This window comes from Caretta caretta, chromosome 9 (assembly GCF_965140235.1).
Source record: "Caretta caretta isolate rCarCar2 chromosome 9, rCarCar1.hap1, whole genome shotgun sequence".
NCBI lineage: Eukaryota > Metazoa > Chordata > Testudines > Cheloniidae > Caretta > Caretta caretta.
Window position 1 is genome coordinate 10,566,852 of NC_134214.1, and position 21,641 is coordinate 10,588,492.

Consider the following 21,641-nt stretch of genomic DNA (forward strand, 5'->3'; position numbering starts at 1 on the left):
TAATGCCAGCATGCAGATAATATCTACAGATATTTGTTCAATATTACCAGGGTGTCATATATCCTTAAGGATCACAGTTACATTTCACAGTTTTCTGAGCTGGATACAAACACCGGGTCCGATCCTGCTCCCATTGAAGGGAATGGGAACAGTATTGGGCTCACAACATTTTCGACTTGAACTCTGTGTTAAAAATAATATCCATTTCTATATGTAAATACATCTTTTCCTCTTCAGTACTTATACCTTATCTGCTCTGACAAAGCTGATGTGAAAGACCATGAACTGGACTGGTATTAAGTCCAAGCAGACCAAGAGACATCTTGTGGCCCCACATCCCAGGCAAGCTGTGAAGCCCATAGACTGGCCCTGGGACCTGATGTAAAGGAAAATAACTCACTGACAAATCCATTCTCCCATACTGGGTCCAGAGCAGGAGGACACTCATAGCTTGATTTTCCTGTCTCTGGAAATTTAGGATCCTACTCAGGAAGCTAATGAAATGCATGTTAAAAAAGAGTTTATCTACTTTATTCTTCAGAGACTGCTTTTTTATTTCCAAAGCATTCCCATGCTGACAGGGTAGTATGGGAGGAAACTGGGAAATAAGTTTCCTGTGGTCCCACTGTTAAAGGAGAGAAGATTTGGGGATCTCCTCTCTTTCTGAGACCTTTGCCATAAGGAGAGATTAGGTCAGTCCTGGAGGTAGCACATAGCCCCAAGTGCTCAATCAAGCACACTGCTTCTGCCTAAAGCCAGCAATGAATGGCTGCTGCTTTCTATACTTTACACCTGAACAACATGGATGGCTGCTCTTTTGTTCATCCAGGGTATGTTTTATCTTTTATCCACTAATACATTACACTTTTGTTCTTCCATTACCTATTCATTCTAATTACATATTTCTGAATTTGGTGGGAATAGATAGCACAGGAACAGAGGCTGTAGATTACCACGGCTGACATTCATGTTTACTTAATCAAATGACATTTATTAAGGTAGGGCTCTGGTTGCCTATAAAGTCCAAGCTACAATTATACTATAGGGCATCCCCCCAAGCCATCCAATCATGAGAAATAACAGAAAATATTTTGATAGTTTCCTTCCCCCACCTTTTTTTAAAAGAACTGTTTAATAAACGAAGATTGTATCTTCGTTTAATAAACGAAGATCTACAGATCAGTCATTATGCTTTTTAGTATCCCCACACCAGACAACTGATCTTCTACCTTCAGCCTCACAATATATGCTAGATGTGGTTGGAGGATAGTCCGATACAGGCACAGGATCTGGAACTGTGAAAATTGGTTCTATTGCCAGTTCTGACACACACCTCATGTCACCTTGGGCAAGTCACTTACCCTTTCTTTGCTTCAGCTTCTGTGTCTGTAAAATGGAGGTTATAACAATTTCCCACCTCATATCAGTCTATTCACCTAACATGATGACACACATAAAACACACAACCCATAACAAATGTAAAGAAATTTCACAAGGGACAGGCGAGGTTCCCAGAGGTCAATACATTATTCTTTACAAAGCCCTTGATGACTATGTGAAGCTCTTGAAAAAAAAAAGCCATTGGTTTTTACAGGAGCCGAAAGGGAGCAAAATGAAGTGGAAGACAGTAATGGCATATAGAGGCATAAGAGAGTATTACAAACAAAGGAGAGTTCAAAAGAAGCAGGTAGAACTATGAGATGAAACAGATGACAATGAACTTTTCAGCTCTGTCAAATACTGAAAGCTGGAGCTTTGGAAATTTAACAGTTAAATTAATTATATTCTTCTTTGATCAAACACTTTTGCATTAGTAGCAGCATCAAGTCTATGAAACTATATTATTACGTGTCATGTACCAGACCCCATTATACGAGGCATTGTGCCAACATATAACAAAAAAAGAGTCCCTCTCCTAAAATTGCTTACAAAACCACATAGGTTTTCCTTTTCCAGGTGCCTTGCACCACGTGCACACCGCCAACCTACCAGACAAAGCACTATTCCTCAATCCCATCTACAGGTTTGGCTAAATCTGTGCACAGCAAATATTGACCCTCTCAACTTCCTCTCTACTCTTCCTGGAGGGAAAGGCGGCAGGATCCGGTAATGGTTACTTCCACATATAGGGCCTTACAAAAAGTAAGGCTAATTCTGCTTGGCATACAACAGAAAGCATCAGAATGAATCCTCCCTAAAGTATTTCTGTATTCCCTAGTTCAGAAAACATCATGAATGAAAAGTCAATGTAGTATAATGTGTGTAACATAAATAAGCTTATAAAAATATGTAGGAACTCCAGGGTCTATTTGTGGGGGATGGGGTATATTGAACCTTTCACTTTTATTTGTACATCCTTGCTTCAAACCCAACCCAGGTCAGGAATGATTGAGAGTTACTAAGTTGTGATGGCTTGCGTGAAATGGGTTTAGTTATCTCACTCTTTTGAACAGATGTTTACTACACAAAAGCCACGAGAACTGGTGGACTTTGAAAGACACTGTTCAGTGGCCAGATTGGAATGAATTTGAATTTGCATGGAAAGAAACTGCTCTCCCTTCTCAGTCTAGAATTAGTCCCTCCAGGTCAGGCTTTAGGCATCCTGCCGGAGCAGCCTGAAGAGGCTTGTTCCACCACCGGTCCTATTATATTTGTGCGATACGCTCTTTGGCTATCAATACAGCACCTTTAACAAGCACTAAATTCACATCAAAATTATTTTTTTAAAATAATCCTTAAAAATTCCATATTTGTCAGTTTTAAGTCTAAAAATCCTAAATATTTACACTTTAAACATTTTGTTTGCCAGGAGAACACTAACTTTTTTATTTCTAGAAATAATTTTTACTTAGTTCCCCAAATGTACATTCTAAATAGAACACCTAAAAAAACCCTACTGTAAATAGGTACTAAGATAAAAATCTCTTTGATTGGGTTTGCACCCTTTTTGTGGTTGTTTTCAACGAAGACTGAAGAGAACAAGTTTACTGGCAGCAAATTTACTGTTTCCTGAAACAGGAAATACTGGAGAATATTCACAGATAGCAAATTTTGGGTTTGTAAAGAACAGCATTCATATTGGAAACCTGATTCTAAGAGTTACATTCATTCATCCAGGAAACAGGAAAAATACTATGTGATTTATGTACCCAAAAAAACCTACTATCAAAGTTTAAATTTTGGATATTAAATACAACAAACTGTCATGAACAATCTTCAGAGCAAGAAATATTTACAGAAAGTATACAATGAATAATTGCAATTGAATAAATTTAAGAAAATGGTGAGCTCACTCACATGCACACACACTTTTAATTCAACAATACTATCACCTTCAATGTGCATTATCAAACCATTGAAAAACACACTTCAATGCACAACCTGAATGTCAACAATGATATTAAAATTTCAGTCTCAGACCCCGATCCTGGAACTGATTGTACACAGGTCAATCCCTGTATTAGCACAAAAGCCCGACTGATGTCAATGCAGGGATGTGCTTGCCCACAGCCAGCTGCGGGATTGGGGCCTTACCATGTTCACATACAACACAACTGACAGAAAAAGAATGCAAAGTTAAGTCCCAGATAGGTGATTTTTAACAATACTTTTATAAATCAGAAACAGACAAACACACTCAGTATTTCTTACTAAAACATACCTTTCACCTTTATATTGATATGTCTTTCATAAGACCTCCAAAAATGTATACATCTTAACGTTTGCAGTACAAAACTGGAGGGGCAATGGAGACGAGCAGCAGCACAGCATAGTGAATTTGTAGGGGGACACTTGTTGGGATGTGGGGACAGTGGGCAAGGGGACCTCCCAAGGCCTTCACAAGGGCCAAGAGAGGAGCACCTGTCCAGCTCTGTACACCTGAGGGGGCTTAGAAGGAGAGCAGTTCTTCTACAACTCTTAAGTCAATAGGAAAGGAACTCCCCACTTACAGACTTCCCAAGGGCCAGAAGCCTGTCTCTGAGAGCTGATTCTTGCTAATAGCTTAGACAGGGGAGTGCCGAATCAGGAAAATGGCTGAGCTCTAAGGCAGTCCTTTGGAAGAAGAATGCTTTCTCTGTTAGCTTCCCCACAGGCGACTTGTCCAGAAATAATAACTTGTATAATCCATTCCCCATCAAAAAGTAAAATCAACCACAGGCTGCTCTATTCATCATAATACACATTTTATAACTGGCAAAAAAACGTTACATGACAAACACTGCAACATAAACTGAAGTAATTATACTAAGACTTTTCACAAATTTTAAAAATAAAACACTGATAAATGTTAAAGGCACCTTATGCTTTAGGTTTGGCTACAGACTAGAAAAGAGTTTTTAAATCTCAAAATTTCTCAGGGCTTTCAGAAACTGCTCTGGAATTTTTCTGCTAAAGGGATCTCAAACCATTTAGATTAAACAAAAAAGAAGTCTTAACAGGCTAATTTTAGTCCTTATAACTCAAATCAATTAACAGATTTACTTAAAAATTCTTTACAAAATAATTCTCCTACTACAAGAGGAAGTGCTGTAAATTTGGGGAGGACACACTATGCTCTTCATACATAATAAAGAGGTTAATCCCTGCTCTAAGTGCAAATCTCAATGTATCTTTTACTATGGAGCTGCTGGGGCACTTCCATAATTAATTGCTTCTGCTGTTTATTTTGTACAAGTGATGATAATGATCTCCCTGTGATAAAATCATTTCCACAACAGCCAATCATTTCCTATCTCACAGCAGATAGGGAGTGAGCAAGAAGGATTAGATAACCAAGATCCCAACCATGCTGTGACTGATACAGAATGGAAGAGGGTGTGGAAAGGCTTTGTATACCCTAGCAGATGAGCACCCAGACAACTGCAGAAATCTCTGCACAGTACATTCATTGCACCCCAGTCTTATGCTTTCACATACAGGGAGAAAAGAGACAAGGTGTGGGCAGGAAGTAGGTGTGTCGAGAAGCTGTTTTAGATCATTTCCTTATTTATACTCACCTGAAGCAGCTGCAAAAATACAGCACGGGGAGTAGCACTGCTAGCTGCTCCAGTGAGTAACTTCCTTGCTGCTGTGAGACAGCAGACTCAGGTTTTTGCAAGTCCAGGACTGGGGGCCACGCTTTCATCCAAATATCATTGATTAGGCTAGGCCAACTTGATGGTTCACAGTGGTTCAGACAAACCTTTTTTCTAGTTTAGTTTAGTTGGATTTACACACCATCTCCAGCCATCAGGTTTTGTCTGGTTTCTTGCGGGACCCATATAAAAATCACTGAATCTCGCACGGTTTCCACCTGAAATCAGAAATTAACCCAGATTTGCAAGAAACTTGACCAAAGTTTGCAAAAAAGGTTCATGAATTTTGGTGAACCTGGCCCAATTTTGGATTTGTAAGAAAACCTGAAACAAGGCAAATGTTGTTTTGTTTCAGGATTCAATATGCAATTTTCCCTTGGCTCCAACCATTAGCAACTCTTAAAAAAACAGAACAATCATGCAGTACCAATACAGGCCAAGTTCCATTCTGTTGAATTCAGACAAAGAGTGTGACTGTTTTATGATACTCCCATAAGTTCCAAGAAAACACTTAATGGGCAATTTAAAAGAGCAGGCTTACAACGGGTGTTAATTTGAGGTTGTGGCCATTGATATAAACATTGGACCTAACTAACCCTGTGAGAAGCTACACATCCCCTCTATGCTGGGACTTGTCTGACTGTAGTATCTGAGTGCTCTCAACTCCCACTGAAGGCAGCTTGATGGGCATAGCTTTTACCAAATGTTCACATTTTCTGTTTTTCTCCCCTTGCATGTGTCAGTACAACAAAATAGCAAGGGACTGGGTGATGCCACAAACAGAGAATCATGCCTTGTTGGTGTAGATTAATATGGAAAAATTGGGAAAAGGGAAAATTCCTCTTTGTGCAAGAATTTCTCAATACCCCAATAACTACTTCTGAGGCGATAGCTAGGAAAAGTCAATGGGTTTATATACTGTTATGTTTGTAAGGTATCAGGTTGAATATAAGAATTCATTCTTTACATGAACAAGTTAGAATCCAAAATAACATTTGGATAGCCACAGGGCATGGTCTAGCAGTTTACAATATATTAGCCAATTGATCTGCAAGTCTTCATTTGGAATTAAATTTTTTTCTTAAGTGGAACTAAATGCATATGCTCTAGAGGGTTTACCCAACTTCTGAAGGACATGTGCCTATAATAGGCCTTTCTCATCTCTGTCTTGTTAACAAGTATATAAATAAGAGAAGGCTTCAGTAATTGGCTCAGAGTTACTAATGAATTAATTAACTTCAGTCTATTTTACCTAACCTTTAATAATAAGAATCCTTTTTTTTTTTGGGGTCTAGCAATAGGCCTGACAGGCTGAAAAAACAGACATGCAGGAAAGCTCTTGAAAATTAATGAGAATCGAAGAAAGAATCAATGTACATTCTGCTTGCAGAGAACTGACACAAAAAAAAAGACACAATAAACCATGAACAAACACAGTCAGTTTAAAAAATAGGTTAGAAAAAGTGGGCAAATTCAATTATAGAAGTAATTAGAAGATACAGGGCAAGGCTGCCTTTTGGGACTGTGCCAGAAAACATGAATTAATAAGAGTGAATAGAAAGCGCCCATGTAGTAATTAAGAGGCAATCACCTATGGCAATGAATACCTTAAAACACGCTGCAAACTATTAATTCAGTGATCAAAAATATTTTTAGATGATTAATATGGCAAATTTGTTTTAAAAGACTAATTTCTGGAAAGATATCAAGACAATAGCACACTATTTGTGCCTCCGGCATTTATATAGCTAATTAAATTTTATAATTTGCAACAACATTCAGCATTATCTGAAAACAGTAAAAGCAATATTTCCTTCACTAATTCTTTAGTATAGTGGCTTCAAAATCAATAAGTTAAGACTAGATCAACTTCTTTTTTTCTTTTCAATATACAAGTGCCCAGCTCTGATTGTTTCATTTCTTCAAATTGATTTTTGTTGTTGTTGTTGTTTAAAAAGATACTTTTACATACTAATTTTCAGCAACTTCACATTACCTGTACCTGGAAAGAGATTCCAACTATAATTCACTGGATACTAAGCAAGAAAAATGCTGTTTGATGGGTTATTTGAGCATCCGAGGTGTTTGTGCTTGGTCAACAGAGGCTGCTTCTTCAGTACAGCATAGCCCTCTTCTTGGGATCCATCGAAAGGGGAAAGGTACAGTAAAGTGTATTATAAAGTCAACAGCAATGATAATGATCTGCTAGAGGGGTGGTATCCAGAGCCCTATAAACTAATTTTACAACAAACCTGTAAATGGTTTTTTTTTTTTTTTTTAAACATAGGACCTTTTTTAGGGCCTTATTGCCAACCCAGAGCTTTACAAAAGTTAACAGAAGTCCTGCAATAGTCCTCTGAAATGGTTGTCACTAGTGGTGGCTTCCAAAAACTAAAACTACTGAGATAGCTACTGGCTAACTGATAGGCCTCAAAATGTAATTGTAAATGGGGAATCACCAGTGAGAAGGTGTGTTTCTAGTGAGGTCATGCAGGGATCAGCTCTTGGCCCTACGCTATTTAACATTTTTGTCAATGACTTGGAAGAATACATAAAATCATCACTGATAATGTTTGTAGAGGACACAAAAATTGGAGGAGTGGTAAACAATGAAAAGGAGAGGTCACTGATACAGAGGAATTTGGATCACTTGGTCAGTTTAGCTGCACGCAAACAATTTATGTTTTAATATGGCTAGATGTAAAGGTATACACCTAGGAACAAAGAATGTAGGCTATACTTGCACGATGAGGGACTCTATCCTGGGAAGCAGTGACTCTCAAAAAGATTTGGAGGTTGCAGTGAGTAATCCACTGAATGTGAGCTCCCAGTGAGATGCTGGGCCACAAGGACTAATGCAAATCTTAAATACATAAATAGGGGAATCTTGTGTAGGAGTAGAAAGGTTATTTTATTTTTGGCACTGTATTTGGCACTGGTGTGACCATTGCTGGAATACTATGTTCAGTTCTGGTGTCCACAATTCAAGAAGGATGTTGATCAATTGGAGAGGGTTCATGGAAGAGCCATGAGAAAGATTAACGGATTAGAAAGCACGCCTTATAGTGATAGACTCAAGGACCTCAATCTATTTAGCTTAACAAAGAGAAGGTTAAGGGGTGACATGATCACAGTTTATAAGTATCTACGTGGGGAACAAATATTTAAAAATGGGCTCTTCAGTCTAGCAGAGAAAGACATAACGTGATCCAATGGCTGCAAGTTGAAGCTAGACAAATTCAGACTGGAAATAAGGTGCAAGTTTTTAATAGTGAGGGTAAGTAACCATTCGAACAATTTACTAGAGTTTGTGGTCGACTCCGCATCACTGGTAATTTTTCAATCAAGATTGGATTTTTTTTTAAGAGATATGCTCTAGGAATTATTTAGGGGAAATTCTGTGGCCTGTGTCGGACTGAGATCACAATGGTCCTTCCTGGCCTTGGAATCTATGAATCTAAGAGAAACAAAATCTATTGAAAGGTTTTCATGTTGGAAGCCAAATAACACTGGGGAGGACCTTTTTTAAACAATACTTCACCATTTTAAAATTGTAGATTGCAGATATTTATGACTTTTAGAACAAGATTTTTCTCTGAAGTCTTGTCTACGCTTTCAGCAGTACAGCAGTGCTGTGCCGCTGTAGCGCTTAGCGAAGATGCTACCTATGCCAATGAGAGAGCTTCTCCTGTTGGCATAGGCACTCTACCTCCCCAAGAGGCAGTAGCTGCATCAATGGGAGAAGCCCGCCCATTGACATAGCGTTGTCTACACCTGGGGTTAGGTCAGTATAATTACGTGGCTCAGGGATGCGGATTTTCCACATCTCTGAGTGATGTAGTTATGCTGACTTAAGTTCCTAGGGTAGACCAAGCCCAAGGTTACTGCAGCCTAACAAAAAATGGAGATTCAAAACAATGGCCTGAGAAACAAGGCCTATTAGGTTGACAATGGGTTTCTAAGTGAGTTTCTAAATTAAGACTGGGGTTGCAGGGTTGTTTTGTGGGTTTATTTTACTGGAGTATAATCATTCTGAGGAGTGATTATTTTACATAGGCATGTTGATGTTGCTCTACCACACAAGACCTTAGACAGATACTGACAATGGTCAATTGTGACACTGGTGGACCAGGTGCCAATTTGTGCCAAGGCTGTAGGTGTCAGCTGAGCACTGACAAATTCATAGCTGGAAATCAGGCCAGCTCATCTTTATGTTAGTATCACTGAAGATAGGTGCTAGACTTGTAAAGATGTGTTTAGACTCTAAAATGCTCGTAAGTTGCTGCATGCATTAATCTTACTTGTTATGTCTGAATCCCAATCCGTAAGGTAATATGTAAGTTTTGCTTTATAGCTGTAAAAATACCTACTCTGAACTCAGGCAGGAGGAGTGGTTCCCCGCCCATCAAGAAGGACTAACAAAACTGAGTGGGTCATTGTGATGCATCACAATACGAAGACTGGGCTAATGGCCATCTCACACCTGTAAAGGTGCTCCATGCAAGGAAGCTCGTTCCACCAACTTGAATTCTGGAAGAAGGAAATAGAGATAGCTGACATGAAAATTCTTCATCTCTTTGCTGTTTGGACTCTCAGAGGGCTGGAGCTAGGAAAGAAAAGCAGAGATCCTCAAAGTCAACCTGAGTTAGCCCTAAAAGACATTCAGTGCTGACAGATCACTACAACTCTGCACCCTTTCCAACCATAGACTATAACTCATACATGTGTATATGTTGCCTACTTTAACCCTGTAAATAACTCTCTCAATTCTTTTTCGTAGTTAATAAATCCTTAGTTAGTTTACTATCAGATTGGCTACAAGACTTGTCTTTGATGTGAGATCTGAGGTACAAATTGACATGGGGTAAGTGGCTGGTCTCTTGGGACTGGGAGCAACCTGAATATTTGTGATCTTTGGTGTAAGTGACCATTTATCACTAAGTCCAGTTTGCCTAGGTGGAAAGATAGACTGGAGAGCTCCAGGGGACTGTCTGTGACTTCATGGTAAGACTATTACAGTGCTTTAGCACTTCACATTTGACACTGGGTTGGTGAAATCTAATTATAGAACATACAACCAGTTTGGGCTGTCTGCCTGCTTTTTGACAGTCTGCTCTGAGGTTGGCACTCACGGTTGTGAACCACTCCAGACAATGTGACACCAATTATCTGATGTTTTTATTGAAAGCAGGGCCAGATTAAGGCATAAGCACTGAGTGTAGGAACTTGATTTGTGGAATCAGATCAAAATTTCAGCTTTCATTCAAAATATTATCCTTCTCGTCATCATGGATACAAAGAAAAGCTTGAAAACATGACCTACCTGTAACTGATGCCTGTCTGAGTACGTGGGTGAGGTAATATCTCTTACTGGACCAACTTCTATTGGTGAGAGAGACAAGTTTTTGAGCTTACACAGAGCTTTTCTTCATGTCTCTCTGAAAAGCTTGTCTCTGTCATCAACAGAAGTTGATCCAGTAAAAGGTATTACATCACCCACCTTTTCTCTCTAATATAAGACCAACATGGCTATAACACTGCACACAAGCCTGTCTGAGTATGCAGACAGCTTAAAACCACAGCTCCAAGAGGTGTAAATGGCCCTATTCATCTTAAATCGGAACCTTCTGCCACCCCAAGGAAGACAGATGCCATGCTGCAGGACTGGGATCAGTATATGGAGGTAGGGTTATGGGGGGCCCTATGTAGGGTGGGTCTTCCATCCCAGATTGCCCTAATATGGCCCTGATTGAAAGGTGAACTCCCCCACTCCACTCTCAAACAATATAGAAAACAAGATGCATAATGCTATCATCTGGATGGGAACCTTCTGGACCCTTGCTGGCAATTAATGTATCTCTTGAAGCATTAAGGTTTATTTCTCTTGCATTTTTGTGAACTTTCTAGTGTAATTTTAGGTATTATTTAAACTCCTAATGAACGTTATCTAACTTTCTATCTAACTATCAGAAACAGTGAGTGCTGTAAGTAGCCTAAGAAATGTATACTTAACTAGGTACAGACAAAGTTCTTTAAACTCTGTTAAAATATTCTGATTTCATAGTTCAAAAATTTGACCTGAACTCAAACCTCACCTCCTTACCCTCATGTTCCTCCTAGGGCAGATTGTGTATCATGGCATGAAAGAGAGACCAGAGCGGAAGACAGAAAAATGCAAAATATAAGAGGTGGGAATGTGCTGGGATAGGACAGAGTCACAAATAAACAAACTGAAAAAAGGAGTAGAAAAATATTTCTGAAAAAATAAATGCCATCTATGTTATACAAAGCCAACTTACTTGTGTCAGTCTAACTTCTGGAGTGTTCTTTGTTCTTTAATAAAAAGCAAAGTCTTCTCTGTAGTTAAAAAATAACTTTGGTGAAGTTGAATTTCCCTTGAAATATACACAGATTTAATCTACAAGCAAAAAGGTGGTGGACTCAAAATGGTTTAGTGAATGCCGCAAAATACAGTTGAAGAGGTTTGCCATGCCTTTAACTACAGGTAGTCTCGATGGTTCTAGTAGTGAGTTGTTTTCGTCTAATATGCTCAGGAAGAAAATAAAACTGAATGTGTTATAAGCTACCCACAATATGTTAATAATTTATAATGCTGTTGACAAGAACTATTCCTGAGGAATGGAGTATGAGCTCAAAGCCGCACATGGACGCTGTTTTAGAAGAAGGGATGAATGGTCTAACTTCTTGATCAGGAGGTAACTGGTGAAGTTGAGGGGTGGTATCTTCCAGGGTTTGACAATGGGGGACCCTGGTATAGGTTTACAATGTTATTCTCCTGGAGCAAAATCTTGGATCCCTTGGCAAAGCTGAGTAAAAGGGCCTTGTGCAGACGACCCTACCTGGGTTTGAGAGTTCTGAAACCTCCTCATCAACCCATCGACAAAGTGCAAGACACCTATGCAGTCACTAACTGCTTCCTCAGTACTCTCCTTGCAGGGATGCTTTGGCCAGCAGATTCACACAGCTGTCATGTAACTTTATTTAGAATCCTAAGAGATTTAGGAAACTTTGTACAAGGTGATGTGCCCACACACTTGAAAATAAATATAACTATAGGAGGATCCAACGTTGGAGCCCCCCAAAAATGAAGTCAGTCAAAAACATACTTATGGTCAAAAAGAGAAGCAGTTTCACTCTAGTTATAGACACCTATAGAGAGTCCCCAGCCATCATCTTCATGAACTGGCAGTCACATTTTCCATACTCACAACTACATTTCCTTAATTATATACCCTGACCTGACTTCTCATAATGCACCTGGCAAAAAAGATACCACCTTCCTTCTCCTAGTGGTAGATCTTTACAGATGATAAGATCTAGAAAGGGACTCTGTCCCAGATTCTCAAAGGGAGTTAGTTATCATGTTTTGTTGAATTAATTTTATGGGAACTAAAATACATTTCCTAACCAGGAAGTTGAGCCAGAGGAGAGAGGGAATAGGAACCAGTTGCAGACAAGTCTCTGTCTCAGGCACAGAGCAAGGAGGTAAAGGTGTAGCAAGGGTCTGCATGAGCAGCTGTTTGTTCAGGAATTCCCTCTCTACTAGTGAAGCAAGTGGGAGCTGGAGCAGTTAGGTATCAGGAGCCAGTTTGGCTTAGAAGGTGCCCCCAGGGTCACAGCAATGAAATGGAGCAGGAGAGGATAAAGCAGGAACCAGTTTATGGTTGAGGGAAAAGAGCTGAATGGGGGCTGGTACAGGACTCCCACTTCAACAGCTGCACCCAACATCAAGGAGTTTTCAGCGTAGAGACCAGACAGAGCTTTCATGTTAAGGACTGTGACAAACAGTATCATGAATATAAATGCAGCCTAAAGCTTATGGCCAGAACGTTGAGTGAGATTTGCAGAGAATACAGGTAAGGGAAGTGGTCGAGGAGTAACTTTAAAGCTCTTCACTGATTCTGGTGCTGTGCAGTGCAGTACACCACTCTCTTGTGTAGTGTTAAAGCTGTTTTAACCTATGCCATGTGATGACCATCACAAGAGGGGTTGAAAACACAGGATTGACATAGCATAGAGATGACCCGAACACGTCCTTTTCTTTTCTAGGGCAGCAGCTGGGAGAGCATATGGCATAAGTGCCCTGTGATGGGATGGGGCCCGAAGGAGTTAAGGAGAGCCTGTGGGTGCAATCAGCCACATCTCACTACACCTGCAGTAGATGTCAAGCCTGGAGGGAGGAGACGAAGAAATCCCAGCTCAGTGGTGGCTGACTGGGAGAAGGAGTAGACGTCTTGAGCTAGCTCTGGGAAGGAAGGGTGTGGCTGGAGCCAGAGTTTAATTAGAGACTATCCAGAAGCTTCCTGGAAGGAAGGATCCACTGGGGCTGGAGCCTACTAGACAGTCCTAAGTGTCAGAGCCTTCTTAGGGCAGATAGGCCTGGCACAGGACCTTTATGTTTCTTTTGGTTCCTCAATTAGTTTGGCTCCCCTTTCTTTTGGCTCCTGCAGAAGTGTCAGCCAGTGAAGAGACTGTGAGAAAGACTTAGCTGCAGGCCACAGTAAGATACAGCAGAGGGTCTGAATGAACACAACTTATCTGTTTTATACAGGGTCCCTGGACTGGAACCAAAGGCTGACAGGCCCAAAAGCCTGAAGTTGGATTGAATCTCTGGGGTGACATTGCCAGACTAGTGGCATGTTGAACCTGGGTTTCCCCAGTAGGGGTAGGATTAAAAGTGATCTGTCCAGAGGGCCAACTCTCAGGAAGAGGCAGACCACCACAGGGCCAAAGCGGCTGTTGACAGAGGGCACCAAAGGAGGAGAGCAGCCACTACCAGCCCAGCCAGCAGGGGGTGTTCTGGCTGGTGAGTTACATGCTTACAAGCCCGTTTGGCTCTACAGCACTGTAAGATCACCTTGAGGCTGGGCTGATCCTCCCTAGGCCAGGTAAGATGTCTCTGTGTACAGATTATCCCACAAAGTGGCCAGACCACAATAGAGGATCAAACCTAAGATCTTCTAGTTACACAGGAAAAGCCCAATAAGAAACCAGCATGGTCAAGGGCCTTTTTTCAAAAATTTCTATTCCATGTTCCATATTCTATGTACAACGTGCTACATTCAAACTCATCAGATTTCAAGGGGTGCTCATCCCCTCCACCATACATTCTTTCATGCTCCCTTTCCTCTCAATACACAGCTAATACCAGTCAATCTTCCATAAATTATTTTTTGTAAACCCAGTTTATAAGGGATCTTTATGCCACATTACGCTGAGCAACCTCAGATGACTGACATGAACAGAACTACTAGTTTTAGCACATTTTGAGACAAATTCATACCTAGTCGATGGCATTAAACCAAGGAGGAACTTAATCTATTTACTTTAAGAAGCAGATCTTTCCTAACGAATTGTGTGGTGTGCTTGCTGTCCTTTTTATGTGCCCAGTTTCTTACAGTGTAAGCATCACTGCTTGAGCCTTTCTTCTCCTGAACATAACACACAATGCTGGCACTCAGCCAGAAAACAGTCAAACTAAAGCTTTCTTTAAAGGGCACTCAGGAATGCTTGCAGGATGTACTTTCCCCCCTCGTAAAGGTATATCCTAGATTTCCAGTTTGGGAATAAATTTAATGGGGAAGGGGAGGGGAGATCAGGGACTGAAGAATTGTTCAACACCATCACTTAGGGATAGAAAGCTGTGTTTTGGGGTATTGAATCCTGATCCCTCACTCCCTGTCATCAGCTATGCCCTACTCCCCAATGGGAACATAAGGAGAGGTGCAAAGCTGACAGACTTGACAGAGATAAAAAGATTAGAAGCAGAAAATACAAGTCTCTGGAGAGTTTGCTAAACCAATATATACTGTTAAGTCTTCAAACAGATTTGGCCAGGCTTTCAAAAATCAGATTAATCCGAAAACTTGGAACCTTAAACACACGTCTTTGGTAATCATTATACCTCTGGACTTCTCAATAAACATATTACGGGAGATGGATCGTCTTGTCTGGACAAACTGAAAAGGCAGAAGCAGTAGCAGTGGAAGAGAGACAGAAATGGATTCCAGACCCGATCTACTCCTCCAATGCCTAATCTATTCCTCGTTTGGATAAGAAGAGAGTGGGTATGCTCAGGAGGCAGGTCCTGACAATGAATGCCATCAAGCCCATGGGGGGCAGCACTGAGGCACTGCCCACATGCAGAATCTCTTCTTTTGAACCTGAGCCTCCAAGACTTTTTTGAGGATCCCAAGTGGGAATCAGAAGGACCACAGTATCTCCTCCGTTTTATCCTGCCTCCCCTTTACCAAGAGGGGATAGGTAGATCTGAGTCCTTATATCTGGGCTTTTTAAACACATTCAGACCCAAACTTCTTTTGATTCCAGCCCTCAACTTTCCTTTATGCTGGACAGTTGCAAAGCCCCAAGTATTGTCTCAAATGGACACCATGCGTCAAACAGTGAGACCTTCAAAATCTCCTGCATTTGGAGGACACAGTGTTAAGGCTCTCAGTTTTTCCTCACAGGAGCAGTGAAGTGAGAACAAACAGTGCATCTCCTTAGTATGTGACCTCTTCCCAGCAGCAGGTACAGGAGTCAGTGCCAAATACCAGGCCACTGGAAGAAAGGCATCATCTGAATCCAGTTTTCTTACCAGATTCAGCAATTCTATTGGAGTGACACATGCCCAACAATAAACCCTGAATGTGGGTAACTGATAAAAGCCCAGTAGCCGTGGGAACCTACCATCCAACAGTACGGATCTAACCAAAAACAAACTATTACCACCACACTAACCAGAATCATAAAACAAAACTAAAGCTAACTCCGCACTCTACAGTAAAGCTGGTTGAAAAATGAAAATCTATTTTAGCAAATAAATAAATAAATAAAATTGAAATTTAAAAGTAGTTTCACTTTAAAGTGTCTGAAATTGAAGCATTTTTTCATTTTTGCAAAATATTTCATTACTTTGAAACAATTATTTATTTTTATCAAATATATTATCCAAATGTTATTGAAATGGTGATTGACCTTTCTCATTACTTACTGAAAACTGGGTTTTTGGTAAATCAAAAACGTCAATAACCTTTTGATAATGTTTTCTATAACTATGTTTTAGGTGGTTATTTTTTTTTTAAGCAGGATTTTTTCCACAAAAAAGAAAAGATTTCTGAAATGTCAACAATTTTTTGTGAATAACTTTGCTTTTTTTTTTAAGAAAAGGTAATTTTCAATTAAAAACACTTTCATTTGGAAAATTTCAACCAGGCTTCCTGTACAAGAAAACTAAAGCTAACATGGGCAACACAGGCATAAAAGAAGTAGCAGAGGGAGTACCTGCAGCAGGTTAGGGCTGATGCTCCTTTCATAACCTCACACCCAACATTCCATTCTGCTATGGGGCACAGGTGCGGTCTCAGTGATCACTGCTTCCCATAGGTGTATGATTTGAGTGTTGTACACTTAGAAGTGGGTAACTCTACAGAGCCTAGTCGAAGGAAAAGTTTTACATGATGTTCACCCAAGACGGTCCCAGATCAAAACTCCTAATCTGAACTCTGCACATGGAAGCTGAGCAGGAGGAATCAGAACCGGGTCTGAATTTCTTAGCTGCCCTCATTTTCATAATCAGCCAAATGAAAAAGACGCAGGGACCAGCCGTAGTTCCAGCAGTTCTTAGTTTCTTAACAAAGCTTTGCGCAGTTCAAGCTGTGAAAAGGAAGATATCCGTTAACAAGTAACTATATTTCCCCTAAATAATTTCAAGAGGGCTGTTTTTGCTTTCCCCCAGTCAGAAACAACATAACACAAATCAACAAGGCTCAGTTGACCTCTTTAACTCTCTCCAAACTTCAGAGACTAGCATGGGAGGATTTCTTCTGAATGGGCTGGCTGATCGGAAAGAACAGTATACAATAGGTAGACTATACTGAAAAATGAAACAATACAAACAAACAGGAAGACCAGAAATCCATAGCAGCAAGTTGAATGGATAATTAGAGGGGCAAAACCAAATGGTGATTATATTACTTGGTGCATTGCTGCTAACAAAGGAGTCTGCAGCAGACAAGAGAAATGTAGAGTGTGCTACTAAGAAAGGAAATGGAAATGGTTGATTTGTTAGCTCTAGAACCTTAGTCCCCCTGCAAAACATCATAACTTTCACCTTAGTACTGATCTCTTCCCTTCTCCCTTACAAGAAACCTGACCTGATCACCTGCTCTATCCTCTCACAAGACACTTCAACCCAACCTTTTCCCTCCTTGTTGGTTGTCACTTCCCACTAACACTCAATGTGCTTTCTCACCCACCCTCAAGCACATAGGGGGAAATTTCTAAAGACACAAAGGGGAGCGAGGTGGTCAACTCCTCCTGGGTTTCATTTTGCTGCCCTTTGATTTGAGCTTTGATTGAAAGTCAATGGCAGTTGGAGCCCGAACTCCCCTTTGTTTCTTTGAAAAGCTCTCCCACAGTCTGCTCAGTTGCCTGATTCTGAGCTGGGAAACAGCAACTGACAGGTAGACTGAGAAAGGGAGCATATCTGTGGGTCTAGGAGAATGTTTCCAGTAGCAGAAAATCTGGTGGGACTTGCCCTAGGGACAATAGGCTTGACCTCTCATCCTTCTAGGAACTGGAAATCCTCTGTGATCTCTGGATAGTGCCTCTTAACAGATCCATCTCCCAAACCTTTAGACCACCTCGTCTCTAGCTGTCATCTACATCGAACTGGAATATATGGATTAAATAATTAATCTACCCTCCCCCATGAGGGGAGAGGGACCCAGAGCCTGGGCTCTAGCCCAAGCCTGAACCTCTACACTACAACTAACCAGCATCAAAGCCCAAACCCCATGAGCGTGAGTCAGCTGACATGGGCCAGCCACGGATGTTTAACTGCAGTGTAGACATACCCAAAGAGAGTGACAAATTAGTAGGAGAGACACTCATTAAGCACCTCAGAACCAGCCTCTATTTCCTCAGAAATTAAAGGGCAATACAGATACAGTTCAAATCATATAACAAATAAAAGCTTCCTTCTTTCTGATGATGTTAATAATTTGTTCTTCAGTCATTCAAAAAGCTCAGAGTTGTTTATACTAATATTAACTGGGTTAATTTTGAAACCCAACTATGTACACAGATTTGCTCTTAGTGTCACAACAAATCAGTGGCAGAGCCAAGACTGGAAGCCTTGTTTCCCATTCTCTTGCTCTGACTACTTGCCTCCCTTATTCTCCTTCTCTTCCCTCTTTTCTTCAGTGCAGTCACAATCCGGTGTTTGTTCGCATCAAAATTACCTTCGAAGTGACTGTGATATCACAGGCAGATTTGTGGAATCAGTGAATGAATCAAATAGAACAAGAGGTAAAGTAAAAAGCCACCACAAATATCTTGATAATCGGCAAGATTAAGAAAGAAATTCAGAAAACATTCTTAACAGTTGAATGAGGGGTTATTAGAACCTAATATTTAAATCAATATAAGTGCAGAGGTGGGGCTTTTTAATTGCTATTATTAGATGTGGCACTTTGATAACTTGCCAGATTCCTGAAGAAGACAGAACAAAACATAAAATTGGAAGTCTCTTAAGATTGCTTAAGGGACAAGCAAAAGTCAGTCTGTGGATGGAAGTCACTATCCCTGGAGGATGTAGATCCTCCCACTTTAAACAAACAAGTAAAACTTTCTCAATTGGTGCAGTTAAGATGGGGAAGCCTAGGGGACGGAGTTCAGAGACTAAGGTATTTCCCTGCTCTTTATATGATTTGGGACATTGTTTGCAGGTGTCCAGGTATGGAGAGGAAGATCTTTCCTTCTCTTTCTTCCCCATGTCTTGGTCTCTCCAGGCCCAACTCTCTCTTCAGGGCCAATCTGCTATGCATGATGTGCTGTGGAGCTCTATTTCCCCCCACTCTCTTTGACTCTAAGGTTCCTCATGGAAAAACTCAAGGATAGTGGCTGAGATGTCTGGCTTGGCATCCTCTATTTCCTCCCCACAGCATAGGCAGAAAGAGGACTAGAGGACTTGACCTAATCCAGGAGGAAAGAAACCTGACAGAATCATCACAGTAATTGAGAAGCCAGAAATAGGGGAGGATGTCTCTGGTGCAAACGTTTCCATGTGCTAATTTGTGGCACACAGAAATCCCCAACTGGTCTCTCTTGACTGTCGGCCTGCTCCATGTCCCAGTCTTCCTGAAATGATAATGTGGCCAATATTTCATACCAAACTTCTTCAACAGAATGACAGATAAATCAGCCAGTTGGACTGAAGGAATGAGGAACAGGGCCTGATCTTGCTCCCTTGAACTCCATGGGAGTTTGGGCACTGATTGCAATGGCAGTAAGATTGGATCCCGCAAGTGAAAAGAGATTGTGATAGTTTAAAATGGTCACTTATAATTGAGGGTCATCCATTGGAGGTAGGTGTTAGTGGTGGTTCCAATACAGTTTAAAAAATAGCCTGAGTTATAGCAAACAATTATGCAATGGGTAGTTTAAAGTCATGGTGAGGTGCTTTAAAAAGTCTAGGACAGTCAGGAGGCCTGAAATTCTATTCCAACCCTGCCACCAAATTGAAATGAAACATTGGACAAGTCACTTAACCTCTGTGCCTCAATTTCCCAAAGTGAGAAATGGGGATAATAATATTTATCCACCTCTGAAGAGTGCCTTGAGAGTGAAGTATTATTTTTTAATTAAAAGTAATATCTTATATTGAGAGTGGAGAGATGTTCTTGGAGGGAGAGTGGAAAACACATGAATAAAATATACAATTATTCCACAGAAGCAAAGTGCTAAAAGCAGGGCACAGTTAGTTAACCAGCTGGGAACGTTATGTTGGAATGCTAGACCCACTGAAACTACAATTTGTAGTTAAAGCTCATATTCAAACATGTTTATATGGGCATTTGACCTGTTGGCCATGATAACATAGCTGAGTGACTAACAAATTAAAATGGGGCATTCCTGGTTCCACACCAAATATGCTTACATATTGAAAGACAAACAAAATTACTACAAAGTGAAAAATAAATGCAACAGTCACCAGAAGTGTATTTGGAATTTGTATTTGACAGGTGCCACCATTGCCTGAGTGTTAAACTTTGAACAAGGAGAACTTCCCCTTGTGCCTGATCCTTACATAAATTAAAGCATTTATTTTAACATGGTGCAATGCACCATCATTTTCCCTTTTCTCTCAGCTTGAGACTAGGCCACCATTTTGTTGTTGCTATGCAAAACATACCACCAGCAAAATGGTAGCTATTAATAATACAGTGAATAATGATCTACGTAGAAATCCTGCCATAAGCACCAACAGCCCATCTATTGCCAATGTCAGTGTTTCCAGATAACCAGCTTTGAGTTTAATCCACATGGTGCTTCCAATCCCCAGGCACAATGTACAGAATGTCTTTAGTTCTGCATATGCTATATGCATACTGACTATCCTACGATTGCAAAAAGAACCTACTAATTTGCTGCTCTATATAGACTTTCAGTTAAAATGGCCTATTATATGGACATCAACAGCAGTGCTGACAGCCTTAAAGGAAGGTCTTATTCTCCATAACAGAAGTAGGATAATGAATGACAGCCATCAGTTAGCACGGAGGAATGTCTGATAAATACAGAAACAAGTAGTACCAGAGTGAAGTGGGCTACATGTTAATGTTATGATCACACATACATTCCCCTACTACTAGACTTCTTTCCACTGCTATAGCAAAAGTAGTATCTAACTACTGAATGGAATATTCTGCTGTGATGTGTCTGAAGCATCCTTCAAGGATTCTTACATAACTGCTACACAGAAGGAAAGAGAGACAGAGAAAGAGAAAGAGAGAAAAGAAGACAATGTAAAATATTTATGTATAAATTATATATTGATGCATATAAACATTAGTTTGCACATTTGACTTTTTAACAACTTCACAAAATTACTGGATTAGTACAAAAATCAGTACCCAAAATACATAACTATCCAAGCACAAAAAAGAAACTGTTGACTCATATAAGGACAGTAACTCTCACAAAAAACCTTAGTATAGTTATGCCTGAATGCCCAATGTTCCTGTTACTCTGGCCACTGCCTGTACAGCTATCTAGTTTGGAGTTAAAATCATTTTCAGATTGAATTTTGCTTTTAAGAATGATGTAAATACTTGTTTACTTTTCATACATCTAGTCAAGTTACCAACCTTCTCATATATAATCATTTGAAAACTTTATTTTCAAGTAATTCATAAGCACAGCACAGCTCATAGACTTCAACCTACATTTACAGTTATACTGGATGTTCTCTCTTATGCTTTATAGGAACTAGTTTTTAGAAACTCAGTGACAACCTTTGAAAAATGCTATAACTTCATATGAAGATTTCTCTTGTAAAATACATATTATATAGATTATAGAAGTATTAATTTTCAATTTTCTATTTAAATTTTAATTCTTGTCATTTTTGTTTTACAGCATCAAACATTAAAAATAATGTACTTTTATTTAATCTTTCATTAAATCTCTATACAACTTGTCCACAGTGAAGGTTTTTATGCATACAAGTACTAGTGAGCTTAATTAATCATACTTCATTGT

At 40.0% G+C, this 21,641-nt stretch overlaps 1 protein-coding gene across 15 annotated transcripts in view; it reads right to left on the reverse strand.

The window, feature by feature from the left end:
• The window catches only part of SOX2 (SRY-box transcription factor 2), a 374,692-nt gene that overhangs the window by 92,789 nt on the left and 260,262 nt on the right, over positions 1–21,641 (reverse strand). Inside the window, exon 2 of one of the 15 annotated variants that reach the window (XR_007358594.2) lies at positions 4,998–5,293. The exons of 13 other annotated variants lie outside the window; for them this stretch is intronic. The gene's annotated coding sequence lies outside the window, so the exon portion shown is untranslated. Of the gene's footprint in view, positions 1–4,997; positions 5,294–16,379; positions 16,395–21,641 lie in introns of those variants that run through there. One more of the 15 variants, XR_012669840.1, reaches the window with a different exon arrangement.